This window comes from Diceros bicornis, chromosome 16 (genome assembly GCF_020826845.1).
Source record: "Diceros bicornis minor isolate mBicDic1 chromosome 16, mDicBic1.mat.cur, whole genome shotgun sequence".
In the NCBI taxonomy this organism is placed as follows: domain Eukaryota; kingdom Metazoa; phylum Chordata; class Mammalia; order Perissodactyla; family Rhinocerotidae; genus Diceros; species Diceros bicornis.
Window position 1 is genome coordinate 28769982 of NC_080755.1, and position 23619 is coordinate 28793600.

Consider the following 23619-nt stretch of genomic DNA (forward strand, 5'->3'; position numbering starts at 1 on the left):
CTCTACAAGAGATTTGGTCTGTGTCTATACGATATGTAAAGAATCATTTCAGTGGGAAATAATTGGTAGGCAAACTGATTTCACATAAATAAAACTGTTTTGACTAAGCTTTTCACTTTGTCACAGGCTTCTTTCGTACTATTAAAAACATTAGGTTTTATTTAAAAATCATCAAGGAAAAATTTGACATTTCCCTGAGATAATGTGGATAGAGCTATTCAGATAATTCATCTTCAATAAATAGAAATTGTTTTGTCTTTTGTAATTTAGATGGGTCATCTACATTGATCAAATTTATTTGTAATTGATGTTTCTGATTTATTCAATATTATTCTTGGTTACATGTATCAAGATACTCTGTGTTCTTGGGCAAAACGAAAACATTCAGCCTCAAAGCAATTAAAAATTGGGTAAAGGGCCAGCCCCCGGGGCCTAGTGATTAAGTTCGGCACGCTCCACTTTGGTGGCCTGGAGTCAATTCCTGGGCGCAGACCTACACCCCTCGTCTGTCATTGGCCATGCTGTGGCAGTGGCTCACATACAAAAACAGGAAGGTTGCCAGTGGATGTTAGCTCAGGGCGAATCTTCCTCAGCAAAAATAAATAAATAAATAAAATAACAATAATACTTTAAGTTTATAGATTAAAAAAAAAAATAGGGTTGAAAACAGTTCCAGCAGCAAAGTGAGTAGATGATAAGCACCTTCTGAAAAGCTGTACTCTCCAGCTGGCTTTTTTTCACTATCTCCACTGTGACAGTACACTTAAGTTTCATCTAAAACATTTATGTTTTGTTTATGGTCCATTGAGAAAATAAATTCTCCCAGGAGTAAAGGTGCACTGGTGTGATGCCATTGAGAGATATGTATTCAATGAACTGCCATTACAAGGTGAAATCACAGCTATTCAAAATGGCAACAGATTTGTTCATTCAAACACTAGGAAACAAAATACACTTGACCACTTAATACCATTCTTAGGTTATGTTCTCTCCTGCAGTCCGAGGTGAACAGGGAGAATGCAAACAGCATTTCTCCTGAGGATGTTACTCAGATGGGAAAATCAACCAAGACACTGTGGCTGAGCACCATAATAGGTACTGCCAGAAGCAGCTGAGTTATGAGGCACTGCCTTGTGTACCGGAGGCTTCAGCCTAGCTGAGACGGCAGGGAGCCTAGGAGGGATGAAAGGAAGAATACCTCTGCCCTCCTTGACTTGCAATTACTCCCTAAGAGCTGACAGGACCATGCCTCAAAGCAGAATTTCTCAGGCAAATGGATACTAACTTTAACTACATAAATAGGCATCTTGAAGTGATGCAAAGATACCGAATGAACACTCTTGGTGTTTATTAATACAAGCACAACTTCTCCCCTCAAGTTTCATGAATGCTTAGGATACAATGTACACATTTCAGGGGAGGTCAGAAGTGATGTTCTGTCTGAGGCTGATGAGTTCCAAAATGGGAATGTGGTGAAAAGTTGGAAAACAGCAAAGGGTTCTGACTGCCTTTGGGAGCCAGAGAGAAGGTAGGGCTTCTATGGGAAGAGGGGAACATTAACAAAAAATGGACAGGAACAAAACTCGCCTACTTGATAATTCTACCCGGGGTCCACATTGACCTCAAAATCTGGTAGCTCTCACACCAAAAAAATCTAACTATTAATTCCCCAAGTCACAGCTCAGTTGATCCATCTTCTTGACCTGTGTTGGAGGTCTAATGTACTTTTCATTCTTGAAAGCTAATTAGTTTCTTGGGGGAGAAGAATTTATGTATATTTTGTGTTCTTCAAGCGCAAATATCATCCTTCCTTGAAACATCAGTCTACATCCAGTGGGTATAAGAGTTTCTAATTAATAAAACAATAATGTGTTTACTTGTTCAACTCTTTTGAATCTACTTCTTATACTCTTGTCATGCAAGTCTTTGAAATACTCCAAAATTACTACTTCCTCATGCAACAAAACTATTACCGACTAATAGATAATAGTAATCATTCTGATTTGACCTATAACACATATACACTCTCTATATTACTATGTTTGTAAAACACATACACACACATATAGTTTCACTATAACATAGTGAACATTCTGATTTTACCTATGGCCATTTGCATTTCAACTATAACCTATTTTAAAAATCAAGAAATTATAAGAGCAAGATAAATATCAGTAATTTATTTTCCATGGTAAAAATAGCCTAAATTAGTATGAACCACAAATATATGTGCATAGCCATATTAAACATATTTTTCCCTAAATGAAGATTTTCTGACACAAACTGCTAGTGATTGTTGAGCCACTGAAGTTGTAATGCATTTCTGAAACGTTAGAATCATCAAACCTAAATATATCTCTAATAATTTTGTATGGTAACAGATGGTTACTAGACTTATCGTGGTGATCATTTTGTAATATATATAAATGTCGAATCACCATTGTATACCTGAAACTAATATAATATTATATGTCAACTATACTTCAATTAAATAAATAAATAAAAATTGAAACAAACAAAAATCTGTCCTGAGTATGCAGATCAAAAAGAAAGGGCTCTTGATATATTGCTGTTCAGTGTGGGCCTCTACCCCTTGAGCAGAAATCTCCCAGAGATACTGCAAAGCCATTAGTGTCCGCTACATGCTAAAGCTTCTAGCTTAACTCCAATAGCCTGTGTAAAATTCTGGATTAAAAATCACTGTTGTGATCTATGCCCAGGAATCCATCTAGTTGTATTGTTTATGGGGACTGGAGAAAAGCATACGGAGCAAAATCTTTAAGGTTGACTGACCAGAAAATATAAACGGTATTTCCAAAACAGTGAGTGAAAATTTTCAGCACTTCTCCATTCAATGTGTAGAAATCTAGGGAGAATTATTGTATTCTTTTCATATGAAGCCAACAAAGGTGCCAACCTCTAATTATTATTAGGCTCAATAGAGACTGTATGAAAAGCACTTTGAAAATCTGAAGTACTTTCAAAATGTAACATATTATTATTACTATTATTTTGCTTTAAATATTGCAAGGATAACTTTTTATTGCCCACTTTAATAGACCTGTGACTTTGATTTTTCATTTATCTCCCTGAATTTCAATGTTAATTTCTTCTTAAAAATTTGTATATAATGACTTATATATTTGTATATAATGACTATTTGATCCCATTGTCATTTTTATTATTACATTATATTGATAGGTCAGTCTATTTATTTCTTCTAGTGGATCCTATACTTGAATCCACTTTTTAACAAAAATCCATTAAAAAAAAATCCACTCAGGGGCCAGCCTCATGGCATAGTGGTTAAGTTCATGCACTCTGCTTCGGTGGCCGGGGGTTCGTGGGTTTGGATTCTGGGCGTGGACCTACACACTGCTCGTCAAGCCATGCTGTGGTGGCGTCCCACATACAAAGCAGAGGAAGATTGGCACAGAGGTTAGCTCAGGGCCAATCTTCCTCACCAAAAAAAAAAAAACCCACACAAATCCACTCAATTTTTAAAATTGAGATCATTCAGGGTAGCCACTACAGGATCAATGCCTGGTGTCTTTGCCGTTAAATTCTTGTAAGCTTGTCAAAAAATATTGTTTGATAACAACAAGAAAGTCTATGATTTTCTAAATTTGCTTTCCATGCAGCAAAATTTAGAAAATTTTAGCTTTCACTTGGAAGTTGATCCTCTTTTTCTTCTCCTTTTGTTTTTTTCTCTTCTTCTCTCCCTCTTCTTGTAATTTCTTGATTCCCTTTTATTCTTCCCTTCCTCTCTTCTTTTCACTGCTTACTCTTCTACCTTCTCCTTGATCTATTCTCTCTCACACCATTTCTCTTTTCTCTGGATTATTAGAATACTGGTTAGCTGCTGAATTTTCTTATATATGCCTGAACAAAGCCAACTGCTCTTCGTGAGAACTTTTACAATATAAAAACAAATCCCCCACTTAGTGTTTATGTAATTGTGGTGCGTGTATAGATGAATGGCAAAGTTAACATATTACCTTGGCCATTGAGATACCATGGAGGTCAAAGACAAGTTGAAATATGGGGCACACAGACAAATGAACTAATTTTAATGTGGAACAGAAATTAAGTAGGCAAAAAGAAAAGGAGTGTATCTTGTACTTTGTGATAATTCATAACACCAAAAAGAACAAAGCATTTCACCTGTAGATCATTTAGTATATATATCTTATCTCAACAGCTAGACATAAACTAATGGAAGACAGGTTCCATGTATTAAACTTCTCTATATCCTTCAAAACATAGCACAGCTCTTTATATACATCAGGCACTTAAAAGGGGTTTGAGTGAAATATACAAATCATTATGAAATTGGTGACTACCCCAAAAACACTGACTGTAATTGCTTGATATTACTATCTAAGGAGTTATAACAATGCAAAGGAATAAAAATGTACATGCAGATACACAGACATATAACACATACACATACCCCCAACAAAGGAAGGAAAGAAAATTATACGAAACCATGAAACTGGAGATATATACAAATACACAAGAGAAAATTATGTGAAAACATATACATATAGAAAAATAAATTTGCAATCTTAGATAGTAGATAACTTAAAAACAATCAAGAATATTTCCATTATTTTCAGTAATCTGAGTTTCCAGGCATTGATCATAGTGAATAAGCAACCTGTGAGTAGCTGTGCAATTAATATTTATAGTGAGACATTGACTTATGTGTACTTGGATAAGTCGTGTTATCTGACCTACACTTCTGTGTCTCTGAAGTGACAATTTGCCTTCTCATCCACCTCCTTTGGGAAGATGCTCTGCGAATAAATGAGGTAATGTTTAGGAAATGTTTGCACCTTGGAAAAGAAACCACTGCATACATCTCAGATATTATTATTACTCCATATTGAAGCCTGGTACATTATTGCCTCTGTTTTAAATTGAAATCGTACTGTTTGAGTCCCTGGGTTCTGACCAAAATCTGGGTCAACATAAGAGGATGATTATTTTTAATTTTAATTCTGAGGCTCTGTTCGGATCCCATGCACGTGTGAGGGAAAACTGTAGAAAATAAACAAAGCACATAAATCAAGCTTTGAAAGAGAAAAATCTCTATCGGATGGATTTTTTTTTCTTCAATGAAGAGTGTGAACACTGTATTTCCCTGGAGGAATATTTCGGTCCAAGAAGGAGGATAGTGCATGCAGTGTGAGTGTGTGTGCGTGTGTGTGCATGTGTGTGTATGTGTGTGTGTGCTGTGCGTGCGCGCCCGCGGAGAGAGGGGCGGGGGAGGCGGATGAGGAGGATGAGATCATAGTTTCAGGATCCTCAGGAAACCCTGGTACTGGCAGCAGCCAGCCTCTGCTGTGCCCACATGACCCACAACTCTGGCAGCGGACCCGGCACTTCCAACATTATTAAATAATAAGAAAGCGGCTCCTACTCCATGCCCAAACCTCCCTACAGACCAATGGACACCTTCTAAGAGTTTGGCGAGTCGGTGACTGAGGCGCCCGTCCATTCCAAGGTGTGTGCAAGGCGTTTTCTTCCTTGACAGCTCCAGAGTGGGGGAGGGCGCGGGGGTGGAGGGGGTCCGCGTGCCGGGCAAGGAGTGGGCGCCGGGCCGGGCTGCTGCGCGCTGCCCCCGGCCGCCCGGTGCCGCGGAGCAAGCCGCGAGGCGGGAGATGCACATGACGCGCAGCCCCGATGCGCAGGGACCGCAGCCGCCCACGGCGCCGGGGCGCGGGCACAGGCGGCTGGGCTGCTGGAGCAAGGGCAGGCGCCGCGCACCCGGCAAAGTCAAGAGTGGAAGCGGGCGGCGAGCGCCGGCGGGGGAAGGGAATCGCCCCAACGCCCACTCGCGGGGTTCCCACCTGTGCGCGGGCGCTGGCCGCGGCTAGCGCGAAGCATGTGCCGGGCGCCGCAGCCAGGACTGCGGCGCGGCGCCTCCCCGGGCGGCGGGCGGCGCCTCGGGCCAGCCGAGAGGCGGTAGCGGCTGCTGCAGGATGGCCGGCCCGGGGGCGCGGGGCCGCGCAGGTAAATCTCGGCCGCCGGCCGAGGCCGGGCCGCGCCGCAGCTCCGGCTGCCGCCGCTGCGCTGCTCCCGGACTGGCGATGGCAGCCGGCTCCCTTGCGTCTCGGGTTGAGTTGTTTTTGTTGTCATTGCTGCCCTCTTGGTCGTCCTCTCGGGCTGAGCTGGTGGGAGGTGGCGTGGGCACATCCACTGGGGATGACTCGCACGTTGGAGAGCAGTCTGGGGGGTATTGACCAGGAAATCCGCGATGGGTTCCTTTCCAGCCAGCGGCGTCTGCGCGTGTTGCAATGCACTGCGGTGCCCGGGCGCATGGCTGACTGGGAGTGGGCACTTTGCACTGGGGACGGCGGGGGGCGGATGGGTACGGAGGTGAGTGTCTGCAGCTTTTGTAGCCTGTTGCCCACTTTGGAGTTCTGCGCTGGACAGAGGACGAACGGGAGGTCCGTTCTGGTGTCCGGAGTGGGAGGTGGAGAGGTGTCTGTCAAAACACCAAAGCCAAGGAGAGAGAAGGGGTGGGGACGGCGGTGCTGGGGCTCCATGGTACCACGCCTGGGACTTGGTAGTAAAACTTTCCTCTTTGGCAGGCTTGGGGTCTGACTTTAAGAAGATAAGTGTAGAACTTGGGGGAAAAATATTGGATAAACACTTGCAGTGAAACTTACCACCATTAGGTTCATTCTTACTCTAAAAAATGATGTTTGGAGTTGATGTTTAAGTTTTCCTGTTATCTGTTAGAATTAGTTGATATTTAATGTGTGTTTGTGGTTCATAACAATGATCTTTATTGTTGAAGTATACAGTTATTGGTTTCTTATACAAAAAAACATTTATTTTTAGAATAAATGTTAGAAGGTAGAAAAGGTAGAAACTGCAGGGAAAAAACCCAGCTCTCCACACGTTCCAGGCATAGTTCTATGTGCTTTAGCTCTGTTCACTTCATTCTTACACCACCATAAGGGGTAGGTAATAATATTAACCACCTTTTACAGATGAGGAAATCCAGACAGAGGTGAAATAACTTACCCAAAGTTGTACGGTTATTAAACGTTAGAGCCCAGTTGGGCTTTTGGTGTACTCTTAACCAACACTTTGGGACAATTAACTCTTTTTCTAATTAATAGTGTAATTATGGCACATATCCTTTGAGTAGTTTCTTTTTGTCACAATTAACTGTTTCCTACAACAGTTACAGATTACAACAGTGTATCTATCAGCAAAGTTAAGGTTTTCAGCAGTTAAGATTTATCAGCAAAGTTAATAATTATAAAGCAGATGGCTGAATCTAAATATTTGTTTGCACTAAACCTCCTAAGGTGTTAGTCTGTTCTTTGCTCAAAGTGTGGCCATCATTTTCTTCAGAACACCATCTTGCAGAATTTTTGAGCAAGTTGTGTCATCTTTAATCCAATCACTCTGACAAGAGGTTAGGCAGTTTTAAAAGAAGAACTATGCAATTCTCTTTAACTGTCATTGATTAAAAGCACGCTGTATTTTGAGGGTATTCGTGTATGTCATGCGTTTTAGCCAATTGTATGCACTTTATACAAAGTAGCAATGAAGACTAAAAATCAAATTTTCTCATCAGTCCTAAGTCAAAATAGTTTAAAAATCTCCATTTGTTTTAAATGAACCATCATGTGAAGAAAGGTCTCAGTGGAGTGAACTACAACTGCACATATTTAGAGAATTATTCTTCATTTGAGCTTATCATGGAGCTCTCATAATATTCATTTTATAGGACAGATGTCTCTCTTAAGTCTTCATCTGTTATTTTTTCAAGCAAATTTAATTGCTTCTTCACATGAGTTTCAACATTATTTTGACATGCATAGATTTCCTTAATTCTTGTCTTTCGGTTTAATTAAATTCAGTATAACTATTTCAAATCCACACTTATTCAACATGATAGGTGAAAAGAGACTAGAATCCAACTGAACTATGTAGAAACCTGATCTTTGGATATGAAAACAATTGTCTTGCTCTTCAGTGGTTAACGTCTTCAACACCCCAAATTATGGCTACATCTTTATTTTGGGATGCTAGAGTGCAATGCTGTGGTCAGAAAAGTTGCATGCCATCAGGTACAAGTGTTTTCGATATTGAAATTGAATTTTCCAAGTCTATTTATGTGACTATTGATTGTTATTAAAGCATAAATCCTATGATACATACCTATATCCTTTCTTAACTGTCTCAACTGTTTCCATTTTCTGGCTTCTGTTACTTATTTTAGAGAAAGCATTTCCTTGATGCTTTCACCTCACCTGGTAGATACGACGTGACTTTTTCCTTTCAAGTCCCATCCCTCTAGTTTTTGGAGAATCGTACATCTCTGCTTCTTGAGAGCCCCCCTATTCCAGGTGCTGGGCGGAGAACTGGGGGTCAATGGTGAGCAGAAAGATGAGCGAGCCCTGCCAACACAGGGGGTCAGACTTTAATAAAATAATTATACAAATAGATGTTTATTTACAAATCAAGGTAAGTTCTCTGACAGAAGAAATTCTATAAGAATGTATAATTAATGATTCTGGACCAGACACAGAGGTCAGAACAGGATGCTCCAGAAGTCACATATTAGCAGAGGAATGACATGTAAGGAAGAGTTTACTAAGGCAAATGGTCGTCTTAAAAGTTTTCATAAGTATTTTCTGAATTATTTTGTGAATCTGAGACCTATGTCTCACTCTGGTTATCTCTACACTTCTCTATTCACCAGGAAACATACTGTTTCCCCTCATTATTCACCTTTGGACATGGGGAGGTTTACAAAACTCCTATCAACACCTTTTAAAGCACATAGAGCATGTGCTACCCTTATATCCTATTTGTAAAGAATTATTTAAGTTTAATGAAATATAGTCATTTTCTTTCTTTACCTTAACAGCTGCTTTCAAATTTTAAAATGTAGCTCTGTGTGTGTGTGTGTGATTATTGTTAAAGCTGCAGAATGTCTCAAAATAGAAAGGTGATTGATTCATCACCCACTCCTTAAGATTCTCTAAGTGTCCAAGGGAAGAGAAGAGGCCCCAGAGTAAGGGAGGTGATATCAAGTGTTCAATATGCTGGGGAAATGGGTATTAACAATTTAAAGCAAACATAATAACAATTAAATTTCTTGAATACTTATTGTATGCTGGACATCATTCTGTGGGCTGTATATAAATTAACTTACGTATTCCTCAAAATAGCCTTATGAGGTCTGCATCTATTACCATTATCCCCTTTTATAGAAAGGGACACTGAAGCACAAGGACGATAATAATTATGACCACTGTCACCTAGGTAAAGATGAGCCCTGAACTCAAATATTCTGATTCTGTAGTCCATAGTGTTAACTATTGATGTGTGACACTTGGTTCATAATTTTACTGGTGCATTAAATTCCTCTCACTGTTGAAAATAATACCACCTCCTGACTTGATCTTTTGGTTACTTTTCGCTTAATAAAAATCAGTGAAAAAATAGAGCTTCCTTTATATCAATGCTTTTTGTCCCATATTTTACAGGTAAAATATATATAAAGCAAGAAGAGATATATGAATGCCTAGACAGAGACTGGTGACTGCTAGGTTATGAGAAATTCCTCATTATTATGTATTTTTTAAATACAAAAATAGTTATTTGAGCACCATTTGAAACTATTGAAATTTTTAACATCAAGAATATGTACTTTAGCATTTCAAAGAATTAGGGAAATATCTTTAACAGCTGGAAGTTCTATGACCATTAATAAACTTAAAAATTTTAAGTCATCTATTTCAGGAACCCCTAATGTCCTTGTCCAGAGTATGCACTGCAAAGAGGATGTAAAGTATAACATAGAAACACCTGTTGAATTATCTTGGTAAAATTTAAAAGACCTTGTTAATTTTTACATTGAGATTTTTTTGACATGACTCATAGTAATTGTTATGATTAAAAACTTAGTAATTTTAAGTGTTATCCAAATAATGTTATCTTAAAACTTATGGCACATGTTACTAGCAAAGTGAAGTACTAATTGGTTAAGTGTGCTAAAGCATGTCAAGATCTTTGCACAGTGTCTGAATATGTTAGTCAATGTTATTTCTCCCTGCAAATGATGGGTTATAAGCAGTTGATATGATTAATGTTAATATTAACCATGGATCACAATTCATACATAGTGCACATAGACAAATGTGTTACTCTCTTCTTTGAAGCTGTTGGAAATGCTTAAGGCAGTGCATACATTTTCTATGACACATGTATCCCTATCAAGAACGTGATAGATCATTTCTCTGTGTGCTCAACTTCATATAAAGCTTGATGTCTTGGAGTAACTAGTAAACTCTTGCTCTAATTTATACCATAAGGAAAGAGATGCAAGACTTAATTTGACTTTGTGTGTGTGTGTGTTCTTAGAGTGGAAGATGCCATCAAGTACACCAGTGAATAATTCATTACCTCAAGTTTACAATTTGATACCATTGTGCAGTGTCCTATTGCAAATAGTTGTATGTGTTTAATGTAAATATAAAATATATTACTCAGTTATAATAGTTTAGGTTATGGAGTCATAACAAACTACTCTAAATTCTCAGAGACTGAAAAAGAACACAGGTTTATTTCTTGCTAATGCTATATGCCCATGTTGGTCAATAAAAGACTCTATTTAACGTCTTCCTCACTCAGGGAACCAGACTGATAAAGCCCCTGTCATCCAAAATATCCTTATCCTTCATCAGGCACATGGGAACATGACAAATCACCCACAAGTTCTTAAAGGCTTCTACCAGGAAGCAACACTTGGCCACTTCCACTCATATTTTATTGGCCAGAGCAAGTCATATGGCCATTCCCAACTTGAAGATGGAAGAGAACTGCAAGCCAATCACCTGCCCAGGTGGAGGAAAACTGAAATATTAGTGAACAGACCTAATGATTACCACATAAAATTAGCCAGTTCTCTTCAATAGTTTTATCACCTAAAAATGACTTATGATTTAATGTAAAAGTAGAATCACCAACAGTTGTGTTTTAGAACTTCAGCCTGGGAAGGTAATTCCTGCATAAAACCACCAGCCAAGAAAATAGAGGCTAACCTTGTTGTGAAATTGTTGATACCCCTGTTTTTCAGTGGGGGTTGTATTTAGTCAAGAGTGATGATAAACCTAGGGTTTGAGTGAATGCATGAGTTAGCCTATTTGACAGCAAACACAAGCCAAGAACAGTGCCAAGACCTGTATACAGCACCCAAGCTGTTTTTTGAACAGATTTGATATTATCAACATGGTACAGAAAGCAGAACAGCTATATGTGTGTCTTTTTTTGTCACTTGAACTACATGGACAAAAATATCATATGTGCTATCATATATTATTGTAAAAAGTAATACAGATAAACATACAAATCATACTGTATGTTTATTTTACATTACCAAACATAATATGAAAAGTTAGAATATACCCAATCCATATTTTTAAATTAAACCTTTTATTTTGAGATAATTGGAGATTCACATGCCATTGTGAGAAATAATATAGAAAGAACCCATGGTCACTTTTGCCCAGTTTTCCGCAATAGTAACGTCTTAAAACTTAACAGTAAAAAAAAAAAAAAAAAAAATTAATTAGAAAATGAGCAAAAAACATGAAAAGACATTTCATCAAGGAAGATATACAAATGGCAGATAAGCACATGAAAAGATGTTCAACATCATTAGCCATTAAGGAAATGCAAATCAAAACCATAATGAGATATCACTACACATGTATCAGAATATTCATTGCAAATATATAGAAATTCATTGATTTTTGTATGTTTATCTTGTATCCTGGGAACTTGCTGAACTTATTGGTTCTAAATGTTCTTGTAATTTCTTAGAACTGTCTAGATAGACCACTATGTCATCTGATAATAAGGACAGTTTTATTTCTCTGTTTCCAGTCTTTATGCCTTTTGTTTCTTTTCTTGCCTTATTGCACTGGCTAGAACTTCCAGTACTATGTTGAATAAGAATGGTGAGAGTGGACATCTTTACCATGTTGCTGATCTTCAGGTTAAAGCATTCAGACTTTCACCGTTAAGTATAATATCTGCTGTTAAATTTTTTTGTAGATGTTTTTTATCAAATTGAAGAATTTCACCTCTATTCCATTTTTTTCTGAGTGTTTTTATCATGATTAGGTATTAATTTTTGTCAAATACTTTTTTTCACCAAGTGATATGATCACTAAGTCTTCCTTCTTTAGCCTGTTAACATGGTGGAGTACATTGATTGATTTTCGACTATTGAAGCAGTTTTGCATCCCTGCAATAAACCCCATTTAATTAGTGTATAATTCTTTGTACAATCTATTTGCCAGTATTTTGTTAAATATTTTTATGTCTATATTCATGAGAGATATTGGTCTGTAGTTTTCTTTTTTGGTGCTGTCTTTTTATTGGTATCAGAGTAATACTAGCTTCATAAAATGAATTGGGATATGTTCCCTCCTTTTCTATTTTCTGAAAGACATTGTGTAGAATTGGTATTAATTCTTCATAAAGTCTTAGTAGAATTCTCCAGTGAAACCATTTGGGCTGGGAGACTTTCTTTTAGTACATGTTTTTTTAGTTATGAACTCGATTTTTTTGATGCTTCTGTTAATTTGCTAGGGCTGCCATAACAAAATGCCACAAACTGAATGGCTTAAGTAACAGAAATATATTTTCTCACAATTCTGGAGGCTTGGAAGTCCAAGATCAAGATGTCAGCAGATTTGGTTTATTCTGAGGCCTCTCTGGTTGGTTTGTAGATGGCTGCCTTCTCACTGTGCCCTCACGTGATCTTTCCTCTGTGTGTGCATCCCTGGTGTCTGTCTGTGTGTCCGTATTTCCTCTTCTTATAAAGATATCGGTCAAATTGGATTGGAGCTCATCCTGATTGTCACATTTTAACTTAATCATCATTTTAAAGGCCCTATCTCCAAATATGGTTACATTCTGTTCTAGGGATTAGGGCTTCAACATATGAATTTGTGGGCACACAATTCATCCCATAACAATACTTACTGGCTATTCAAATGACCTCTTTCATATTGTTGAGTTGTGGTAATTTTAGTTTATTGAGGAATTGGTTTGTTTCATCTAAGTTGTCAAATTTACTTGTGTAGAGTTGCTCATTATATTTATTTTTGTTCTTTTGATGCCTGCAGGGTCTCTAATGATATCCCTTGCTTCCTTCTTGATGTTGGTAATTTGTATCTTCTCTCTTCTGTCAGGTTTGCTAGAGATTTGTCAGTTTTATTGATCTTTAAAAGACCACATTGTTTGTTTCATTGATTTTCTCTATTGTTTTTCTGTTTTTCATTTCATTGATTTCTGCTCTTATAATTATTATTTCCTCCATTCTGCTTACTTAGGGTTTATTTGGCTCATCTTTTTTGTATTCTTGTGTGGGAGCTTAGATTATTGGTTTTAGATTTTTCCTCTCTTCTAGTGTACGCATTTAGTGCTATAAATTTTTCTCTCAGCACTACTGTAGCTACATATACATATGGTATGCTGTATTTTCACTTTAGTTCAGTTCAAGTACATTTTTTTATTCTCTTGAGATTTTCTCTTTGGCCCATGGGTTATTTGGAAGTATAGTGTTTAGTTTCCAAACTTTTGGAGATTTTCCTGTTATCTTTCTGTTATTCATTTCTAGTTTGCTTCTATTTTGGTCAGAGAACACACTGTATGATTTCATTACTTTTAAATTTGCTGAGGTTTGTTTTATGGCCCGAAATGTTGTCTATCTTAGTATATGTTCCATGGGCACTTGAAAAGATTGTGTATTCAGTTGTTTTGGGGTAGAATGTTCTATAAATGCTCATTAGGTCCTGTTGGTTGATGGGGCTGATGAGTTCTTATATATGTTTGCTAATTTTCTGTCTAGTTGTCCCATTGATTGTTCCAAGAGTATGTGAAGTCTCCAATTATAATTGTGGATTTGTCTATTTCTCTCACTTCTATCAGTTTGACTTTACATATTTTGCAGCTCTGTTTCGTATGTATGTTTCATATATACATATTGAGGATTGCTATGTCTTCTTGGTGTATTTATTCTTTTATCATTAAATAATATTCCTCTCTATATCTTTTCCAGATGTATTTATTTGCTCAAAGTCTACTGTACCTGATATTAATATAGATACTCTTTTTTTTCTTTGGTTGATGTTTGCATGCTATTTCTTTTCCATCCTTTTACTTTCAACCTGCCTATATCATTACATTTATTTAAATTTCTTGTACATAAAATAGAGTTGGGTCATATATTTTAATCCAGTCTGCCAATCTCTGTCTTTTAATTGGTGTACTTAGACCATTTACATGTACTGTAATTTTAATGTAATATTGTAATTGTTAGGGCCTATGTCTGCTACTTTATTTTTTTCTCTCTGTTTTTGTTTTTTTAGTTTCTCTGGGTTGTTTTTTTCCCCTGCCTTCCTTTCAGTTACTTGAGCATTTATAGAATTCCATTTTTTTGTCAATAGTGTTTTTAAGTATAGATTTGTTTAGATATTTAGTAGTTGCTCTAAGTATTATATCATATACATATAATTTATGACTGTCTACTGCTGTTGTCATTTTATCAATTCCAGTGAAGTATAGAAAGCTTACCTCCCTCTATCTCCCTTTACCCTTCTCCATTTATAGTATAATTGTCTTAAATATTTGCTTTACATACATTTAGAACCACATCAGATAGTGTCACAATTTTTTCTTCAACTGCCAAATATAATTTAGAAAGCTTAAGAAAAGCAAGAAAGTCCATTGTATTTATCCATATTTTTGCTTACCATGTTTTTTCTTCTTCCTTGATCTTCCAACATTCCTTCTCTTATTGCTTCCTTTTTGTTCGAGAACTTCCTCTAGCCATTCTTTTAGGGCAGACAGGTCTCCTGGTGACAAATATCTTTGTTTTCCTTCATCTGAGAATGTCTTGATTTTTCCTTCATTCCTAAAGGATATTTTAACTGGATAAAGGATTCTAGGTTGACAATTCTTTTCTTTTCACTCTTGAAAAATGTTATGCCACTTCCTTATGCCCTCCATGGTTTCTAATGAGACATCTTCTATCATTCTAGTTGGTTTTCTCCTATAGGTAAAGTGTCATTTCTCTCTTGCTCTTTTCAAGATTATTTTTGGCTTTAGTTTTCATAAATTTGACTATGCTGTGTCTTGGCATGGATTTCTTTGGGTTTATTCTGTTGGCATTCAGGTTCACTCAGCTTCTTGGATCTGTAGATTTATGTCTTTTTTCAAATTTGGGAAATTTTTGGCTATTATTTCTTTGAGCACTTTTTCTGCTCTGTCCATTTTCTTCTCTCCTTCAAGGTCTCCAAAATAAGAATATTAGGTCTTTTGTTATAGTACCACAGTGTATTATTTTCCTATGGCTGCTGTAACATATTACCACAAACTTGGTGTTTTAGAACACACATTTATTCTCTTATAGTTCTGAATGCCAGAGTCAGAAATCAGTTTCACTTGGCTAAAGTCAAGGTGTTAGCAGAGTTGGTTCCTTCTGAAGCCTCCAGGGAACAATACATTTCCTTGCCTCTTGTAGCTCCTGGAGGCCACCCCCAGTATTCTTTGACTCACAATCCCTTCTTCACATCACTTCCATCTCTTGCTTCTGTAATCACATCTCCTACTTCCTTGTCTGTAGTCAAATCTTCCTTTGCCTCCCTCGTTTAAGGACGCTGTGATTACATTTAGGGCCCACCTGGATAGTCCATGATATTCTCTCTTTCTCAGGATCTTTAATTTAATCACATCTACAAAATTCCTTTTGCCACGTGAGGTAACATTTACAGTTTCCAGGGATTAGGACCAACCTGAATATCTTTGGGAGCCATTTCACACATAGGTTTCAGAAGCTCTCTTGTTGTTGCTGTTGTTTTCAGTCTGTTTTTTCTGTTGTTCAGACTGGGTAATTCCAATTTTTCTATCATCCAGCTCACAGATTCTTTCCTCTGTCATTTCCATTCTGTTACTGAGCCCACCCACTAAATGTTATATTTGGTTATTGGTTTGTGTTTTTTGAGTTCTAAAATTTCCATTTACTTCTTTCTTATATGTTCTATTTCTTAGCTGATACTTTCTACTTTTTTCATTTATTTCAAGCATGTGCACAATTGCTCATTGAAGTATTTTTTTTATGGCTACTTTAAAAACTTTATCAGATAATTCTACCATCTCTGTCATCTCATTATTGGCATCTATCTATTGTCTTTTTTTCATTCAGTTTCTCATTTTCCTGGTTCTTGGTATGATGAATGATTTTCAGTTGAAACCTGGCCATTTTCCTATTGTGTTAAGAGACTCTGGATCTTATTTAACCCTTCTGTTTTAGCTAATTTCCACTAATATCACCCCATTGGGCAAAATGGGGATGGTACCACTTCATCATTGGCAGGTGGGGGTAGAAGTACAGGTTCTTCACTCAGTCTCCCTTGTCACCTGAGGGGGCTCCACTTACTGTGGGGCAGGGTATGAATTCAGGCTCTTCATTAGGTCTTCACTGATACCTCCCTGGCTAGGAATGGTAGGAGCGCCTCTTTTCTGTTCCTCATATGGCCTCCACTGACAACGTGGGAACAGGGAGGTGGCCTGGTTACTGCTGGGCCATGATGACAGTCCTGACTCTCCACTAGTCCTCCCATGACACCACTTAATGGAGAGGGGGAGAGGAGACTTGGTATTGCCAGGTGGGGGTGGAAGTCCAGGCTTCTCACATAGTCTCCATTGACAACCTAGTGCAGGGGGAAGGTGAGGAGTCCCGTTACCATGTGGTGGGAATGAAACTCCCAGCTCCCTACTTGGCCTTCTGTGACATCACCTTGGTGGGGGTGAGAGGAGTTAGGGCGCCTTTGCAGCCTGGTGAGGGTGAAAAACTAGGCTCCCCACTCAGCCTTTTTTGGCATGAGTGTGATGGGGTCACAGTTTTTTCTCTTTTATGGCTGGAATAGAGAAGTTATTGTCTAAATGTTTTTTGTTTTGCTGTGTTGCTCCTTTCTTGGTCCTTTGGATAGAGAGGGCGTGCTTTTGTTGGCCTCCTTTTTTTTTTATCTGCCTATTGGCATCTCTGAGTTTCCAGTTTCTTTAGTTCCATGTCTCGAATATATAAGGCAAATACAAAAAATATAAGGAATCACCACCTTGTCATTACTTGGGCCCTGAGGCCCAAGTTTGTCTTCTCTCCAACTTTCAGAGTCTTTGTATGTTTATTTTACATGGAATGTCCAGAGTTTTTAGTTGTACTTAGTGGAAGGAATAGGAAAAAGTACTTTTCCTCCATCTTCACAGAAGTCCAGTCCCCATTTTTTATGCAAGTGTAAACTGAAAAATATTGCTCAACGTTGATTCTCAGAGGATGAATCTCAGGGGATTACTACTGATCTGTTTCTGAATGATAAGCTCTTTACAGGTCAGTGGGATAAGGGAGTTCTTGGGCAATGATGCAGATAGGATCACAGAACATTCCATCAGTGCTAAGGTTCAGGGACCACATGGAACTACTCTTACTCCTTCAAATCAGTGCTTTCTCCTCTCCTGGGAAATCGGTGCTGCAGGCTGTAGCAAGGTTGGAAACTTCCCCCATCCTCATAGGCTGTCTTTTCTGGCAGGATGCCAGAAGGACACCATCTCAGCCCTTACTGTATTCTCATGAAGTGTTCTTTATTCCCAGGAACATTATCCATCTGAAATGCAGTTTTGAACCAGAAAGTGTGTAAGAAAATGTAGCTAAGCTAGGAAGAAAATAGCGAACACAAAATCCATGTTTAAACTCTTGAGGAGCACCTGCCAGCAAGCATTCATGTTAATTTCTTTTGATGTAAAATGATACATTAAAAATAAATGCATTGATTTCGTCAAGTTGTTTGATCGCTTTACAGTAGATTAAGTACAAAAGATGGGGCTAAGAATTTTCTGCGTGAAACTGATATTCTGAGGAGTAACAGTTGACGGGGAAGTGATCACAAAGAACAGTCTAGGGAAATTCTCCCAGAAGACAAATCAAGTTATTGACATTGTAGTTAACCCTGAAGTTCCACTATATTAAAGTAATGGTTCTCAAAGTGTGGTCCTCAGACAGGCAGCATCAGCACAGCCTTGGAACTCTTTGTGAATGCAAATTTCTAAGAAACTCTAGGGACAGAGCCCAGCAGTGTTGAACAAGCCCTCCAGGTGCTTCAGGTGCACGCTAAAGCTGGAAACCATTGTACTAGAGTAACTCCTCCAGCCATTACAGAATACGCTAAATTTATGCTTTTCATGCTGCTTGACTCATCAGTTTAGGTTTTTGGAAAATTTATTTATTGTATTTAACATTTTGTATGCTTTAATTATAAATATTTTTCAAATAAATATAGTAAAGAAACTAAAAATGTATGACCCCAAATGGTCTCTTTAGTTAAATACTTTTAATGATTTGCATGATTATTTTGTATCCTTAACCCAAATAGTCATCACTGCTCCATGTCTGATTTTGTGGTTGAAACCAAAAAATTAAGCCATGCCTACACTTCTCTGCTTTTGTTCCTCATAGCTGCCAAGTCAGATATTAATGGATTTCTCTAGCTGTTTCTATGTTCTTTTCTAGAACTGACATCAGTCATGAAGATATTTGGAGGCGAGGGTGGGGGGATCTCTGCATCATTTGAAGAAGATGCATTTTAGGAGATCTTGTCACACAATATTGTTAGAGACAGATGCATATGCAGATGTCCAGACTCATCATTGTCATTACCACATCAGCTCCACCACGGGGGATTCACTGTCTGCTGCAGGCTGGCATTTTTCTCTGGGGTCACGTGAGATTAAAGAACATCTTGGCTACAAGGCTGTCCTGAGGAAAGAGAAGCTGCATTTCTGAATAGAGATTTTATAATTGGGGTACAATTACAAACCCCAGGATGGAGTAAGACAACATCGGTAAGAAGTAAAAGGTTTAAAGAAATATTTTGTGATTGTAATCAAATGTAGATAGATGCAGATTTGAGGAGTAGTCTGTGGCTTCTAGTCCTAAATATGATTCAGTTTTATTTTAAGGACAATATTTTCTATTATTTTACTCTTTCAATTAGCAATTCACTAAACTTAGAGAACATAACAGATTTGAGTTCACTTAGTATCCACCACTTTTGGTGACTAATATCTTAGCTTTTTGATTAGTTATCCTATTTTACTATGTGTAATTTTAAGCTGATTTTTTTTAGTTTCTGTAAATCATAAATTTCAGTTCCATATACCCTTTACTCCATACACCTTTTTAAAGATGTGTTGTCCTTGAGTAAACTATGGAAATGGCTTGCGAACAGTTTTACTGCTTTTGATTTAAAATGATACTCATTCTTGGTTCTGAAAAATATCATTCTCAAATCCTTTCAATATTCCCCACGACCAGTTGTATTATGTTTTTCATCCCTTCTGTTCCCTTTGTGCGTTCAATCTGATTACATTTCTCATTTACTCATTTTGCTTGGTTGTTTCAATGGCTGTGCCTCTACTATGTTTTGGGATAAGACTTTTCCAAACCTTCATTACACAGTGTTTGTTAAATAACACCGTTTGGGCAGGTTGGAGGAACTACCCCTTTAAAAACATATTTGTAAATGGTGTAGCAGATGTTGTCTCTCACAAGCTCATCCTTTATAAAATAAAGGCCCCCAGCCCTGGCAATGCTAGTCAGATGTCTTCTTTCTTCAAGTCATCACTTGGCTGACATTTTTTAAACGTGGTGATTGAATCATCACCAAAATGCTTAAGTCAGGCTTAAATATGAAGAAAAATAGTTCTTACACAATAAAAGGAGGCAAGAAGAGAGGGATTCAGAAAGGTAAGATGGGCACATTGTGTTTTCTGTGGGCTGTAGTCCAGATTTTCCCCTACAGGGTTAGCTGCTATTTATAAACACAAAATGTGTCAGGTGATTTTTTTTTTCTATGTGCAGATAAATTCTGCTTCTTCCTTTTAACCTAAACACTGTGAAAGTAATGTTTACTGTTAGAATGTATACAAAATACTTTCTACTAACGCTGCTAAACAACTTTCAGGAAGTCATATATGTGTCAGGTTGATTTTGAAAATTTGATCAAACTGTGAATCAGATTTTCAAAATAGGAAAACATTTCAGAGCATCTGACTGTTCTTTTTTGTTTTCTTCAATGTCAGTGTAGTGCTTTTTTTTCCTCATTTTTTCTGTTTTTTTTTGTGGGTTTTTTTCATTTTCTTTGGTTTGGTTTTTGTTTTGGTTTGCTTTATTGGTTTGAGAATTTTTTTTTCTCTCATCCCTTATTTTCCAGGAACATATGACACAACACCTATAAATTAAAAGTTCTCTAAATACCTCTGATATTTTAGATATGAAATTGAGAGTTGCTTCGTACAGTTTGAATGCTTGTATAGATGAGGAAGAGAAACAGTGGAGGTGAACTCAAAGAAAGTGGTATTCTGTCACCAATCTTCTATGGACTGGTTATAAAGGCAAAATAATCCAATTTATTACTGCCACAATAGTTTAAGGGAAAAAAATAGCCCTGTACTTTCACATGAGTGAGTATGTGGAATATTTTTTGGTTTTGGTTTTAGGATTGAGGTTGGTGACTAAGGTGGGAGAGGTGACAGATGTCAGCACCTCACTTCTTTCTTAGCTTTAATCCTTTGCCCATTTGTGAACAGATGATAATGTATGCCAATTGTCTTTGTTTTTTCCTACTAATTTATCTATTCTCTCCATGTCCTTTGTTGTCTGTTTGGTTTTTTTGTTTTGTTTTTCTCTTAGCTTTCCTCCCTTCATTCCCCCCAGCCAGAAGCTAGCTGAGTTGAATGGTCATGCAAGGAGACTCATTCTGAGCATTGTAAAAATGGAAACATTTTAGTCCCGGATTTGTGCTTCTCAAGCTCTTACCAAACCCATGTCAAGACCACATATTTTAGTTTTCCCTCCCCCCTGTTCCGTCAGTCATTCCTCATTATTCACTTGGATTCAATATTTTATGATATTCTGTGGGAGAACTAGCCTTTGGCATAATTCATACTAGCCATACCTTTTACGTGTCCCTCTGGTTAGATGTGGCCATGAAACTGGCCATTCGTTTTCTTTTTTTAGCAGTGTCTCTAAAAAAATGTTCAAAGACCGCCTGCATCAGAATCATCTTGGATATTTGTTAAAAGTACAGGTATCTAGACCCCATCCTAGGCCCACTGAATCAGAATCTTTCGTTCTGACTTTAGGATTTTAAGGTTAACACTAATTACAGGGGTTAGTCCAGATCTGCGCTTTACAACCCAGGGTAGCTTTTTGAAAATCAGAATGCATGATCCCATCCCCAAGTTTCTAATGTAAACAGACTGGTAACATTCTAATATGCAGCCTATGTTAACAACCAGAAAATGAGCTGTGAAAGTCAGAAAGAAACAACAAAGGCTGGTGTTGACAGAGAAGCATTACTTCAGTGAATTCATCAAAGTCCAGGGATTGATCTTCATTTATGAATTCAGAAACCAGATCTTTCTCTCAAGGGCATAGTAACATTAACCAAGCTTATAGAGACTGAGTTATACATGAGAGTGCTGTTTTTAGAATTATCATTGTCACTAGGACCAGCATGACCAGGACATTCTTAACCTCTAGACAAGAATCTCCATGGGAAGAGAAATTATCAGAAGTTTGCTCCTTGAATCTGGAGACAGACTAAGGGGAATTAATTGAATAAATGTAGTGAAAATATTGAAGAATTACTATGTGTCAGGGACTCTTCTAAATATTTCATATGTATTATTTCATTTAATCCCTCTCAACAACGCTTTGCAGTATATTATTAGCTCTGTTTTCTAGATGAGAAAAAGATAGGAAAAGAGAGGCTACATAACTTGCTCAATACGACAGAGCTACCAAGTGGTAGAGCTGAAATTCCTGGGCTCCATGACTACGTTATTAGTGAAAGAAGAAAGAAGCTACTAGATAACTTTAGAGTTGCCTAAGCCTTGCCATCTAAGTAAGCAATCAAGTGAGGGCAGAATAGCTTCCAGTAGGTGGGGAAGAAAGGAATGTGCAAACCACTATTTGTATGGATAGGATGCCTTCAAGTCGTGAGTAATTAGGATGAGCAGCCACTGGGTGGATGAAGATTGAGGCCTTGGTCAGACCTTGTGGTTTATTTACCTCACCTCTCTATAGTTGTGATTAAGTGAAAGATCTACACAATCAGGTTCTGCTCTCAATTTTTTTTGAAGATGTATCACAGTCATATAGAAATAGCTAGTCATAAATATTAATAATAATATAGGCATATTTAAATATAGTAGATAAGTTTGCATATATCAGCTTTGTGGGAGTCACCAAGACCTGAAGCAACTTTGTCTCAGAAAATATGAGTGAAATTGGCTTGAACTTCCATTAGCTCCAACTCAAGCGTATTTCCTGTTATTTGGGGAGATTTTCATGGAGCTTACAGTTTCCCTGTGTCTCTGTTGTAAGTTTCTGCATCTGTTGATGCCCAGTCACCACTCTGAGTTTTGTTTCCTAAGCACAATGAGGTCACCCTGCTGTATACCACCCTTGATCCTTTATTCCCCAAAGTACCACCAGCTCCAGGCTGTGTATTTAGCAGACTTTGCTGTAGGATTTGGGCAATGGAGTTAAGTTATAGGACATAAATATTAGATACTCCTAGTATTAAAACTCCTTCAGTCATTTCTGAAAAAATTCATAGTTTATGTTTTTAACTTATGTGTCAGCATGTCACCAGGTGAGAAATGGGGTTATTTCTAAGTGTTCAGATTCATCTCAAAGTGGCAGATACACTCTAGTAAATCATATTTCTGGCTCTCTCTTTTCCCCAGTTTATCTGCTAGGAACTGTCTGTCAGGTTCTTAGCTACCATTGAAATGTAACCCTTACACTCTCAGATAGGAAAAGGAAATGGCTGTCTCATCTATGAAACAAATGTCCGTCAATAGCAGTCACTGAAAACCCGTCAGCACGTACAAATGTTCCATTCTCCAGGAGTGAATCTAGCAAATAAATAGCACAGCTGCAGTGCATAGTCTTGGGGCTAATACTTTGAGATCATTTTAAGTCAGAGAGCGCAGCCCTAACTCCACAGTGGTGGTGGTGTCACCAGTCACTGAAAGGTACTTGAGAGGATTATGTGATCTGCTGGAAGTGGAAGACCTTAGGGCTGTGGGTATAGAAAACATGGTCTATCCTTGAATGGATATCTTTCAAAAACAAAACTAAACTCAAACAACTTTTTGCAATATGAGAGATGACTAGTAACAATGCTTAAATAAACATAGTTTTCATCTTGCAGGTTATGCTTTACGTGATTTTGCATATTTGGTGGAAAAAAATAGAAATTTTCTACTGTGATGAAAAGTAACCACTGCTTTATGGGATACAAACTAGCAAGCCAGCATAGAAGAATGATACTTGTTTCACATAAGATGTGACCATTGCTATAATCAAGATGACTGCAGTGATTGAGGTTCACTTTCATGGATCTAATGATTCACAGAAAACTTTACAGTAGCTTAAAATTGGTGACAAAAGTAACAGCCACACTGTTTTAGATTGTCATGCTTTTACAGAGACATTGCTTTTAGAGC

The 23619-nt window shown here is 37.7% G+C and overlaps 1 protein-coding gene across 9 annotated transcripts in view; it reads left to right on the forward strand.

Annotated features, from left to right (window-relative positions):
* The first annotated feature begins 5309 nt into the window (after nt 1-5309).
* DTNA (dystrobrevin alpha) overlaps nt 5310-23619 on the forward strand; it is a 352070-nt gene continuing 333760 nt past the window's right edge. For 5 of the 9 annotated variants that reach the window (XM_058556971.1, XM_058556969.1, XM_058556973.1 and 2 more), the window contains exon 1: nt 5311-5509. The gene's annotated coding sequence lies outside the window, so the exon portion shown is untranslated. Of the gene's footprint in view, nt 5510-23619 lie in introns of all 9 variants that reach the window. The other 4 variants (XM_058556978.1, XM_058556975.1, XM_058556976.1 and 1 more) reach the window with 3 other exon arrangements.